The following is a 13,637-nucleotide window of genomic DNA, read 5'->3' as shown; positions in this document are numbered from 1 at the left end:
GAGAGAGAGAGAGAGAGAGAGAGAGAGAGAGAGAGAGAGAGAGAGAAAAAGAGATGTTTGGTGGCACCAACACAAACGACCAATCGATCAAGCCCAGCCTTGACCGGACAGGCCCTCCCGCTGTGTCCGCGCCGCTCATGCATCACACTTTATGAATTCAATTTCATCCGGGAGAAATTTTCAATTTGAACGCGCGATCATTACGGCGTGGGGGGAAAGCGTAAATTGTTTTTGCTCTATTATGCATTCGGACGCCATCATTTTTCTTTCTAATTACCAAGGTGTCAGTGCGGCCTGTCACCCGGGCGCTGATTTTCAATTTAACTGATCATCATACATTCATTTTCCCATTTGATAAATCTGCTATCTAGACGTGCCCGCCATGCCCGGAATATTAAGCGGCGCTGGGGCGCAGTAATAGGGGGATGTGTATGCGGCAATGAGCGCGGATCAGCCAGCTAATTTAGCACCTTCCACATTCCCCGTCTCCATCCCCCATTTCCAATTCTCAAGAGGCAAGAAAAAAAAACGGAGCAGAGGAGAGAGTCCAATGCCTGCCTAACCTCCAAGAGTGATGAAAAAGAAACCCTGAGGTTAGAAAGAATCAGAGAAATAATGTCAGAGAAGAAGAGAAAGTCCTCCAATCTTACGCAATTTACAGGCAGGATTTATTCAAGCTAATTGAGTTCTTTAATATGCCTACATGTTGTTTTTATTTAATTGAAACACATTTACACAATTAATTATTGACGTAAAGTCAAGAACCTATTACCATCTCTCTCTCTCTCTCTCTCTCTCTCTCTCTCTCTCTCTCTCTCTCTCTCGGAGCAAGTGAGTAAGCAGCTTTTGTCATTAGGTCTTTGATCCAGACTGGATGGGTACGCATCCAACATTATCATCAACACACACACACACACACACACACACACACACACACACACACACACACACACACACACACACACACACACACACACACACACAGGGCCTAAGCCCCCTCTAATACACAACACTGGGCCCTGTAGAGATCTTGGACCCAAGATGGTTTGTCAAAAACTCAAGGGCCTCTTACTAGCACAGCTTCCACATAAAGCACTCTGTAGCTTAGAAAGGTGCTCTATATTTGAAGTTATTATTATTAGGATTATTCAGAAAAGAGGACCTAAAGTTAAGAATTATGTCAAACGTCTATGTCCAAGGTTATGAAGGATCTCTCACTTTTGTAAGGTAACATAATTAATAAAAAAATAGAAAAATAAAGTGAGCCCCCCAAAATGAACCCATGCATTTCTTTTAAACCACTTAGACATGAATCAAATGGACATATAGACCAGACGCACCTAAACCTTTTTAAATCAAGTTACACCTCCTACACATTAGATATAATCTCAACTCTCTCCAAACTAATTGTTAATTAAAGTTAATTATGAGTGTTGGAGAAATTATGAGTGAAATACTTCAACAGCTTGTCAAACAGACTTCAGAGCTTTATGATTTTCTCTTTTACATATGGAACTATAGACTGTTTAATCGTAATGTTCTGTTGAACAGCTCAACAGGCTACTTGACGGTGTTACCTTGATACTTCATGACTTAATTCTATAAGAAGTGCTTTTAAGCATGACTTTAACTCGCAGTCACCTGGGGAAAATGTCCCATTACTTCTGTTTAGGGGTGTCAGAGACTCCAAGTGTAAAATGTGGTTACATACAATAGATTTTCATAAGCTCTATAATTGGTGTTGACAGTATTTTCAAGCAGCACTTTGCCTCTCAAATTCCCCAAAAGTCTATTTTGATTCGGTTACTGGAGTTTTAAAACTGTTTGACATGAATTTGCAGCTCCCTTGAGTCTAATCAACCCCAATAAGTAATTAAGTAGAAAACACACTTTAATGAAAAGCTTTATAATTAACAAACAAAAATATCTGTGTAGCCCATCTGACATATAAAACATAAAACAATTCCTTATTGTGATAAAAATGCCTCATGGTCCTTTTTTATGTCCTATTTTATATGCAAGATCAGTTTGTGGCAAAGGAAGGATTCCCACTTCAAGACGTTTCTACATATTGGGTTTTAATGAGATGAGAATAAAAGTGCAATCATTGCAATTATTAAAATTTTGCCAAATTATAATTATTATCGATTTCACATGTGCTTACAGCTGTGTAACCTGAAACAATGAGGAGGAAAACCAGAGCCAACAAACACAATTAGTTATTTTGCACTTGTTACACTTATTAAAAAACCCCTGTGGTGTTTGGAGATGCTGACTGACAGACACACATCCAATAAGCCCACCTTGTTTAAGTGCCAATAGTAGCTCTGTGTGTGTGTGTGTGTGTGTGTGTGTGTGTGTGTGTGTGTGTTTGTTGTGGTGTAATGAACGTTTATGGGCACAAAGCAGCTTTGGTTTTGTCGTGTTCTTTGTTTCATTAGCCCAGTGGTTGTAATAAATGCCAACGAGCCAACGGGATAGATTTTAATTAAGTCAGTGAGAGATGAGTGGAGTGACACAGAAAGCGGGACAGGGCGGGGAGATGGAAGTGGAGGGGGACAGCTTTTCAATAAATCGGTTCGCTCAGGGGTTAGTCGGTGATTCCCTCGGCAAAGTGTTGGGGCTGAGCAGGACTCGCAGTAATTTGGTTGATAAATCAGCGGCGTTAGGGGCATGAAGCTTGCTGCTCGACCAGTCGGTTCTGCGTGTGATTTATGTGTTACCCGGGGGTCGTACACAAGCTCATGACAGTCCAGGATGAATTAACCAGGAGCCCGTGCGCTCCTAATGAGCGGGTATTATTTCGCTCACACCCCTTCCTTTAAGAAAAAGTGTGAAGAACGAGCCTGGCATACGACCCTCTTTTCCTCTTCCTCACCCTATCTTCCCCTCCTCCACTGTGTCATCCCTGAGGTAACTCATTGATTCAGCATCAGAGTCTCTCCCTCTCTCAAACACACACACACACACACACACACACACACACACAGGGTATGTATGTTGTTTATCTACAGTGTATAAGACAAATTGTTCAACAGAGGTCTGCCACCACTGATAGGGGTTAACTGAAGCATAGAAGTGAAAGACACACATTCTGACAAAAGAGTCAAACAAAAATGACATCAGAAATGTATCAATACTAACCTGTAGCCTATTTTACGCATAGCCTTACCACACTGTAGAAATACTGTTATAGTAAAACTTAAAATGAGATATAAGTAGACAAACACAAGTCATCAGCATAAATGTAGCATCAAAAGGGCAGATAAATGGCCCTGTCTACTATTCAGTGGTGAAAAACGTTTTCAGAGCCCTTAACCCTTGTGCTGTCTTCCCTATTCACAATTCAACCTTTTGGTCAAAATGTAAGACCTGAACCGTAAGACACTTTTTTCCCCTTTTCCCTGTGTTTTTGGCTATTCTTTTCTGCACTTTTTGACTTTTTTTTATCCCAATTTATTTAGAAATGGTTCACCTTTTTCTAAGTTTTTGTCACTATTCCCAAAGTACTTTGTAATTTTTCTGACATATTTGTCTATTTTTCTGCGTTTTTCAACATTCTTTTATCAATTCTTTTCTTCAGATAAACTGAAATTGAATAAAATACCCAAATTAAAAAAAATTACTGAACAAATCTTTTTTTTTAAACTTTTTTTTTAAAAGCGTTGTACGGAACCATCTTGTTATTCTTTTTGTCAGTTTGGTTGAAAGAAACCCACATTTCTGATATAGAAACCTTTTGAAAATGGGTCAAATTTGACCTGAGGACAACCCGAGGGTTGAGTAGAAGCAATAATAACACAGTGTATTTAATAGGCCATGTATAAGTCCTTCATTCAAATTATTACTTAATACAAAATATTTTTTGGTAAAAATGTGGAGAAAGTAAAAAGTAAAAGTGCTAATTATGTAGAAAATGGGCATTATATTTGTATTACATTTTTTATTCTAGTCTTCTCATTGATTCTTTATTTTAATGAGGTTTTTATGAGGTAAAATCTACGGCCCCGACCATGGCTCTGAAATAACTGTGTATTGATAAATCCATGGCGCTGTCCTTGGTGCTGAAGCAGAAGGATTGTCGCTCAAGGTTCGACCAAGTTCGCACCTCCTTTTAAAAATGAACAAATCGCCTAAAAGCACCATCTCATTATTCATACTGTAAGCATATTACTTGAGTAAATACACTTAGTTATTTTAATTCCACCAGTGAAACAATTGTCTTACAGATACAGATTCCAGATGCAATGTGCAAGGTCAAAGTTGGGTCTATTTAACTACTTTGGATGTTGTACAGTTCATCCCATTGTATTAGCTCATCATATATTTATATGCAAACTAATATTTTTTCAAGATTATTTTTTGGAAATTGTAGGCCTTTATTTGTATAACATATCTGAAGACATGAAGGAGGAGAGAGAGGAGGAATGAAATGCAGCTAAGGGTCGCAGGTCAGAGTCGAACCTGCGGTTAGTGCGTTGAAGAGTACACCTCTACATCTGGGCGTACCTCTACAAGGTAAGGTACCCTGGCGCCTAAATCTTAATTTGTAAAGTAAATATAGCTGTCAAAATTATAGTTGGGCAAAAATGTTGGCTAATTTTCCTATAAATCATAGTAAACTATAAATATAGATTAGTATGAAATAGAAATACTCAAGTGCAGTCAAAGTACCTTAAATTCTTTACTTGAGTAAATATGGGTGCACCTCTGACTCTGGGGTGAATACTTGTAATGAAAATACTTGTTTCCTCCACCTTATGCTCGACTCAGCATTGGGACAACACGGCAGTCATATTTGACATAAACGGTGATTTATTGAACCTTCAAATGCATAATTGGTTAGTAAAGTGTCCTCAGTTGCCAAAACCTGGCAGTCAATCACTGCTGACTCCGTTGTTTTTAGCGCGTATGCTTATCAATTAGCCGCATTTTAGGTGAATGCTATTTATACAGCGGTTCCGTCTTTCACTAGGAACGGATTGGGATGTAAACATGAAATAGCACAGAAGAAAAACAATCTTATAATGTCTCAACTGATCATGTTCATGCAATGACTTATGAATACTGCGTGTCGAGTAGGCAACTGCTGGATTCATGAGGACATTCATCATGATAGACAGGGTTATTTGCAATGCCACAAATAGTGGGCCGGGCCTGCGAGGTGAGACATTTAATGTCAAAGTGACAGAGCAACCATATATTGTGTTTTTCCATAGACTGTGACACAATTAAGTATTTTATTCATATTCCAAACATGACTAACATACTTATACTGATCGTTGATACTTCCTCATAGGCCACCTTGCTTGCCATCTTTATATTGGATCTATCATAAACTACATCCTATTTTGTGTTTGTATGTTTTATTGATCATTTGAAGGTGCATGTCCCCAAAGTTGCATTTTATGCTAAAAAGACCAACAAGATCCCTTCGTAATGACAAACTTGGACTAGAAAGTATTTATCTTAATTAATCTGTCAATGTAGCCCGTTGGGTTGCGTTGCAGATTAGCAGATTAGATGCTAATAAATTTATGACACTCACAGATAAGCACGTATGTGTTGCATAGGAGGATACAAATTGGGTTCCAAACTGCAGCTGAAGTCTCATGTCCCTCCCCCTTCAAGTCTCTTGGGCCCCACACTTTGAAAACCTTGGCTTTACATTATTTAAAGCCACAATCCTTAATTTGAAAGTGTCATGATGTGCTTACTGGTTGCAACTAAACACAAGCAAAGACCAATCAGACATTGATTTTGCATATAGAACCACTGTCCATGGCAATCAACTAATGGTTTCCTAAAAAAAAAGTCTGACATGAAAATATTATTGATTGTTGTTTTCCCCTTCATGATTCCTGCACAACCCCTACATAATAATTACAGACACCAACAAGTCTATCAATGAACAAATGGGCAAAATAGACTAAAATGAGATTAAGAAACAAACCTAAAACGGCTAGTAATTCACACATAAAACAAGTGTCAAATCAGCAAGAACCGATGCAACGTCAAAGATTTTTACCATTGAATATAAACAGTCACAAACAAAAAAGAGAAATGGTATGGTAAGACTAAACCAAGCAGCGATTTGATAGGCCTTCCTGTGTACTTATAGCAGGTCACACTTGTGGAGCATGACATTTCTTTTGGAATTGTGCAAACAGCATCATAAAGGCTGTGTTGTTTACAGTCAGCCAGACACATTACACTCTGCGGCCACTTCTTTTGTGCGGTATCTTACAGGATGTTTCATATGCTGTCATGTAACCTTCCGCCGGTGCCGTAGACCCTCATAAGCAGCCGCACAAACGATTTGCTCTCAAGCATTGATGGCAAAACATGACTCCTCAAAGCACAGTGCAAGTCGGGCAATAAACACATATGTGTAACATAGCCTAACCATAATCTACACACAACAATGTTCCCAACTAGAAAAAACAAATGGTATCTCTGTGTTCAGACTGAGCACTGGAATCATACATCATTTGTCCCTGTGAAATTTGGTTTGTGCAGTGCCCCAGCTGCACTGTATAATTCATTTGATATTTTCATCAGAGGATTCTTGCCTATGGTTATTTGCACCAACAAAAGAAATATCAGATTGAGACATAAATACAGATGTACAGAGACCACATCTGAAACTTGCTCCTTACCGCTCCATAGGAGGAAAAGCAACATTCAAGATGAGATTAAAAACTGAAATGAGACGCCAGTTTGTACATGCAGTAGCTTCTGTGGGTCGTATTAGAGGGTGTGAATACAAATAAAGAGGTAGGAATAAACAACCTACATTGTTGTATGGTAAAATACTCTATGCCATGGTAAATAACCACTTTACTGTCGTTTCAATATGTTTCAGCTTGTGGCCCTCACCAGATAAGAGAAGCCTCTATGCTGAGTGCCGAGGCCTTATTTAAGCTTTAAACAATATTTTATTCAGAAAAATAAAAAAGAATGTAATTAGCAAAGAAAAAAAAAAAAGTATAATGAATTTTTTTTGTGGAGCAGAATGATTTCTGTCACTAAGGAGTGAAACTAGTGAAGCCCAAGGTATGGGTAGTCATGTACCAAATCCCAGAGGGGAGGTAATCCTTGAATTTTAAAAGAGTTCTGAACAGGCAGCTAAAGCCACCCTTAAGTATAGTCTCCAGATGCTACGTTTTTAAACCTGCCAGTTGGAAAACATTGTGGATGTCTATAGAACTTGCAGAAGACTCTAAAATGTCATCAACAGAGAGAGCAGGACGAACAGAGGGATTTGCTTATGCCATGTGGAAAAGTCTGCTTGTGCTAAAGGAGCAAGGTCATTTCCATATTTCCAAAAAGGCGGAAAAATCTATTAAACCAAAGAATTAAATACTTCATCTGGCAGATCCCAGCGCTCACATGGCAGCAGTTTGTATTATAAACGCACCGGTAGTTGATACCTTTGTTTTACTCACATGCACTAATCTCCACCCTATCCTGCTCCTGCTATATTTTTGTTAGACTTTTTCATATTTATTCAATAAAAGCCCACACTGTAAATTGTAACTTTGTGTGTCGAGAATTAATGGGAAAAGCCCAGACTGTTAAATCGTAAAATTTGAATTAAAAAGCTTCCATGTAATGCATATCAAACATTTATTAAAGCCACGCAGAATAATTGAATTGTTCTGCTGGTCTAGGTCGGATTTGTTTAACTAAATTCTTTGGCTGTCAAAGTGTGATACAAGATTTCCCGCATATTTCATTAAAGGCACAGGTATCTTTGGTGGTATTTGTGCATCTCCAAAACGTATTGAAATATTTTTTGGCTTTCCTTTCTTCTCTTTTCCCTTTCTAAGCCTCAGCTCTGTCACTGCTTATCCACATCTTCAATGCTTATCTGCATCGAGCCCCTCAGTGAGATTTCAACCACTGTGACATGTAGTGAAAGCAGAGGCTGTCAGTCAGCTGTGCCAAAAAGATTGAAATCGGAGAAGGAACTATGGGAAGAACAAACCAAAGGGACAGGGGGAAAAAGTAAAGGTAATATAGTTTTATTATTGACCTTCTGTGACAGAAAGCAGCCTTGATACACAGTAATGGTATGGAAACTGAATGCATTAAATCAGCTCATGTAAATGTCAGCTTATGCATCCCTGCAAAAGAAAACTACAAACACATCTAAGAGGTCTGCTCTAACTTATTGGTCTGATTATAAAGAAAAGCTTATAATGTCCACCTTTCACATACGCACTATAAGAGTGTGACACACACACACACACACACACACACACACACACACACACACACACACACACACACACACACACAGTAGCCTGGGAGGAACTTTGTGTTTTAGTAAGCTAAGTTTCACACATTGACTGGAGGTGTCCTTGCTTTCTACTGGTGTAATTATCACTCTGGGAAAAGTGTTTCATTAGGAAAGCTCATCTTTCAGACACATTACTCACAGAGGGCTGGACACAGACACCCTGGACCTCACACACACACACACACACACACACACACACACACACACACACACAATCCAGTTTTAAATTCGACACCCCTTTGTTCTGGACATCTTCACACCTCCTTCTGTTCATCTTCCTTAGTTGTTCTTTGACTTTAACTCCTCTAACTTAAAGATCCTTCTTTTTTGTGTCAACTATTATAAAAGCCAGTGTGTTTTGAACTGCCACCAACTAATTAAATCCAATTAAGATTTAGTACCAGTCTGGTGAATAGAGCACTGTCTAGCTGTTCTAATTCAACTTTCACTTTAGCCAGCCTCAAGTGCACGATCCGTGGTTTCCTGCTACCCTTCAAGCCCTCCTCCGTCATCTCTCTTTCCTTCCTGTATCCAAGCCATCATCCCCCTATCTTTCCTTCCTCCACCTCCTCCACCATCCACTCCCCCCCACTACCCTCTTTCTTGCTTGGGGGCCCTGCAAGGTCTGCAGGTTAATGAGTCGTGAAGTGTGAAAACTTCCTGAGACTCAGCCGGAGCTAAACGCTGTTTCCAGATGTGTGTCTACAAACGTCTGGATGTCCGCTTGAAATGAGTTAGAGAGGTATGGGTGGGGCAATTTGAGGGGAGGAGGTGGGGGGTGAAATGGAGAACGGAGTGGCACAGAGAGGTAGAAAGTAGAGAGGATTCAAAAAAGATCTGACAATGTTGGAAAAAAAAAGGATGTTGAAAGAAACTGATTGATTGACTGGATTATTAAACCTTTTTACACACACACTGCTGGTCATTAAACTAGTGCTGAACATCCTATCATGTACTTGTCACTACCTCTGCAAGTGACTAATAAAAAAGAAAGTGTGTGCACTCAGTGTGGTGGTGCTCTTGAGGATTTTATTTCTTACGCAATGATTAAAATGTCATTTGTCCTTTGTCAGATTTACAGCATACGACATACTTCATAACCTTTCAAAAACCACGTTTTGTTTTACCAACGTAAGAGGAACTGAACACAGAGGAGCTGCGCACATCTTCGGGCTTTACTGGGAACATGGCGATATTTAAATAAACAAGTATGACATTTTAAAATATGATACAGCCACAAAAGACTTTTAACTCTTAAACAATAATGCATGTGATCTGCAGCATTGATTATTTGATTGCCAAACGGTCCCAACACAGTTACTGCTCTCCCTCAACATACCCACTAGTATAATTATGTAAAGTGATTTTCACAATCACAAACACGTTTATTGCCAACTATCTGGAATTTGCCATGGTGTTGTGTTGCATAACAATAAACAGTAGTAGAAAATTAAAAAAAGCAAGTTAGCCTACCGCAAAAGTAAAAAAACCTAAACATAGAATAAAAGAATTACAATAAAAATATTAAAATACTATAAATATGTATCCGCATACAAACTTGGAAAAAACCTAGCCATGCTGTTTTGAGTGAGATCCAGGTTTCTGAATGTTCTCTGCCTTCAGTCTCAGAGTAAACTGTTCAAAATCTGCACCGCTTTCTACATAGTATAGAAGTGAGATGTCTCACTCTGTAGCTAAAAAAGAGACCTAAACACACAGGGTGAAAAAGGATCTGCAGCAATGTCCAGTACAACACAAATATGGTGTTTTTTGGAAATGAAACCATGTAAACCTATTCTGGTACAACCTCAAAATACAATTATGAACCCGAAAAGGAGCCTAATGTTAGCGCTTTAAGGCAGATATCTCGTTTACCATGGTCACCATCTTAGTTTAGCATGTTAGATTTTAACAATTAGCACTGAACCAAAAACACAACTAAGGCTGATGGTGATTAGTTTTGCAGGTCATAAAGCAAATTATTGGAGCAATCCAAATTTTGACCTGATGACGCGATATTAACCTGAGAGAACCATCTAAAAAGCCGTTATTTGAAACTGTTTTGAACAGGGCAGGAACATTCAAACTTTCAGATGGTGATTGGATGCACGGCCTGTTAGCCATTGTTTAGTTTTTTTTAATGAAAAGTTGTGGCTGTCCCACACACAACCAACGCTGTCGCTGCCAGTAGTTCCTCACCGGTCACACCGGTTGGTTTGGTAAGCTGGTAGGTTAGACACAAACGCATAACTTGGAGCTTGACAAGATAGATTTACGTGTGACATGTGATATCTTGAGAACCAAGCAGCCGTGCCAGGTAAGCACAATATGGACAGTCAAGTGAAAAAAAGCTACTGCAACTAATCCTGAGCAGGACATGAATACCTGCACCGATGTCACTGCGAAGTAATCTAATAGTTGTCGCGACGCTTGGGAAAAGTCAGAGGATCACCAAAATGTCAGTAGGATTCATCCTCTGGGAACTACGAATGTACACAATTTTATGGCAATCCATCAAATAATTGTGGAGATGTTACAGTGTGGACCAACAAAGGATTGACAGTGTCATTCAAGGTGCTACGGCGCTAATGTGGCTAAAAGTGGAGAGACTTTCAGAACAAACCTTAATAAGGGAAAATCTGCAGTGTGAGAATTGGACTCACTGCTCTGTAAATCGACATCTGATGTGTTTAAAGGCCCCTGCCAAATCAAAAGCTGATCATCACCCACTGCACATCTGCAAGCATGTGTGTGTGAATATGTATATGCACGCATGTGTGAGTCAATGTGTGCATGTGTCTATAATCTGGCGTAAATAATGACATCTCTGTCCCCCGTCTTCTCCGGTGCCAACTCCACTAATTATTTATTCTTGGACGCTGTGAGGGTGTCAAAGCTCACACTCCTGCCTCTTAAAAACAGTTTTCCCAGTGCATCTATCGCTGTTCCTCATGTTTGATTTTCATTCAAATTTTTGCACATTTATTTTCAGAATGTTTTTTGAGTAGTAACATTTTCTGTAACAGAAAACGAAATCCAGTCTCCTGTGTGAATGTGCTAAACTCCTGTCCGCCAGCCCAACCTCCGAACCCTTACTTTCCGCCTCGCTACATTAGGTGCACACTACTTCCAGCATTGGCCCTTACGTCGGATGCAGTGGATGTTTATTATGAGATGCAGAGTAATTCAAGATGGATGATTCCTAAAAGGAAAACTAGGCTGTGATGTAATTACATATCCTGCTCAGATTTGTGCATTTCCAAACCTTTTAACACAAGTCCATGTATATGGATGTCTTTCATTTACAGTAGATCCACTGGAAGAATATTAGAGGGAAATAAGTTGTATTTTTAGCATAGCTTATTCAAACAGTTATATTTACATTTTTACACAACAATTTAATTGCTAAGACCTGGGGACACAGTGAAATCAAACTGAGTTGAGGCTAGAAATACAAGTCTTTAAATCTACTGGGTTTTTGTATTGATTTGTGAACCAGTAATATTTTCTGGCGAGATCGCTGACTCGAGGATGTTCAGTGTGTTCCGTGCCATGTTGGCCGACATGACGTGCTCGGTCGGATGCCGGGCACTGCCGCCAGTCGCACTCAAATGACCGATCCGACTGGTGGAGCGCTAACCCGGAAATGAGGAGCGGGATGAGCGCGACTCGAGTCTTTTAAAATCGGACAAAAATCTTTTAAACTGACCTTTGTCGATCTGAAATGAAGACAATTTCAGCAACTGCATGGCCTATTTCTCACTTAAAATTAGAGCCTGGCCGATACCAATATTTGGTTATTTAAAAATCCGAAATTCTGATCTATCCGACGACATACTGTATATAAAAAAATCCAGAAACGCGTAACAAAACAAACAAATTTCCCTAACATTAGTTATTTGTAGATATTTATGAGTTCTCACTAAAATAATATGAAGTTAATTTGTTTTGTCACAACAGAACAGAGGAACATCAAAACATATTAAAGTTCTGATAAATAAAATTTATAAAAATACTAACTTCAGATATGAAACTAAAAATCGTCTGAACAAAAACACAATAACAAAAATAAAAGAAATCAGAGTGTTGCCAAGAGGGACGTTGTATAGTGCCCTCTGGTGGACAAACTAGCATTTATTATAATTATTATATATAATATAATATATTATTATATATAGCATTATAAAAATCGTGTGATGAACGTTTTTTTTTTTTTGTCTGCCATTAAAAATGCAGATACCGATAAATCGGGAAGTGCCCAATATCGGTGGATAATATCGGGCCCCCGATATATCAGTTGGGCTCTACTTAGAATGTTGTCAGAAACACGTTTTGGTGAACTATTTTAGAATTTCCGTAAAAACCAGACCCACGTGACGCGTTCATGCAATCAGCTGCTGTCGGCAGTCGCATTGCTTCTATGTATTCCGAGCAGTGGCGGCATGTCATTACAGGGCGCTGGGACGCCGCCCCATCGAAATTAAAGAGCTATAAATATATACAAAAATTTAATAAAAACTAAAAATTAAACAACATAGTTAACTCATACGACTCATACCGGCTGGTAGTAAAAGCCTCACCCTTCAATAAAAACAGGCTTTAATCAGTGTATTCTGTTTCAAAATGTTTCCTGCGGTTCAATGAGCAGGCACGCCGGACAAACGGGGGTCTAACTGAGTCCTTAAATGCTTTTTTATCCAATCCAACTGATTCTCGACAGCTGTTATTAAAGTTTATGCTACTAGCGCAGGCAATAACGTCACTTTGCCAAATGCTTGCAAGCTTAGAACTCACAAAGGTAACACAGATCACTGTGGTAGAGAAAATGGCAGCAGTGTCAATGTCAATGTCATTGATTTATAAAAAAACTGTTATGTTTGGCTATTTTTTTTTATATAGTCTGTTCTTGTAATTGACCTTTTTTTTGGTCTTGTATGTGTTTTAGTCCTTGGTGGCTCCCTTTTCTTGTCTAGTTGTGGTTTCCGTCTTGTGGTCTCTTGTGAGTGTCTGTATGTTCTGTTTCCTGTTTTATTTTGATAAATTATTATTTTGTCATCTTGTTACCCTCTGTATTTAGTCTTCTCCGCTGTCAGGTTATTGTAGTGTTTTCAGTTTGGAGTGCATGTGTGTTAGAATTTCCTTGTAGTCTGAGTTTTCCCGATTCCTGTGATTCCTGTTTTGACCTTGTCTTCATTCTGGATTACATTTTACATGCTTGATCCAGGACTCCTTTTGTTTTGTATATTTTTGTGTAAATCATCGAATGATCCACTGCTTACCGTTTCTGCATTTGGATCTACATGTCTCTGAATCTGTAACAAAAACCCTTTTA

Source organism: Etheostoma cragini, chromosome 2 (assembly GCF_013103735.1).
Source record: "Etheostoma cragini isolate CJK2018 chromosome 2, CSU_Ecrag_1.0, whole genome shotgun sequence".
Taxonomy (NCBI): Eukaryota; Metazoa; Chordata; class Actinopteri; order Perciformes; family Percidae; genus Etheostoma; species Etheostoma cragini.
The sequence above is the reverse complement of the archived record's forward strand: the minus strand, read 5'-3'. Positions refer to the sequence as shown.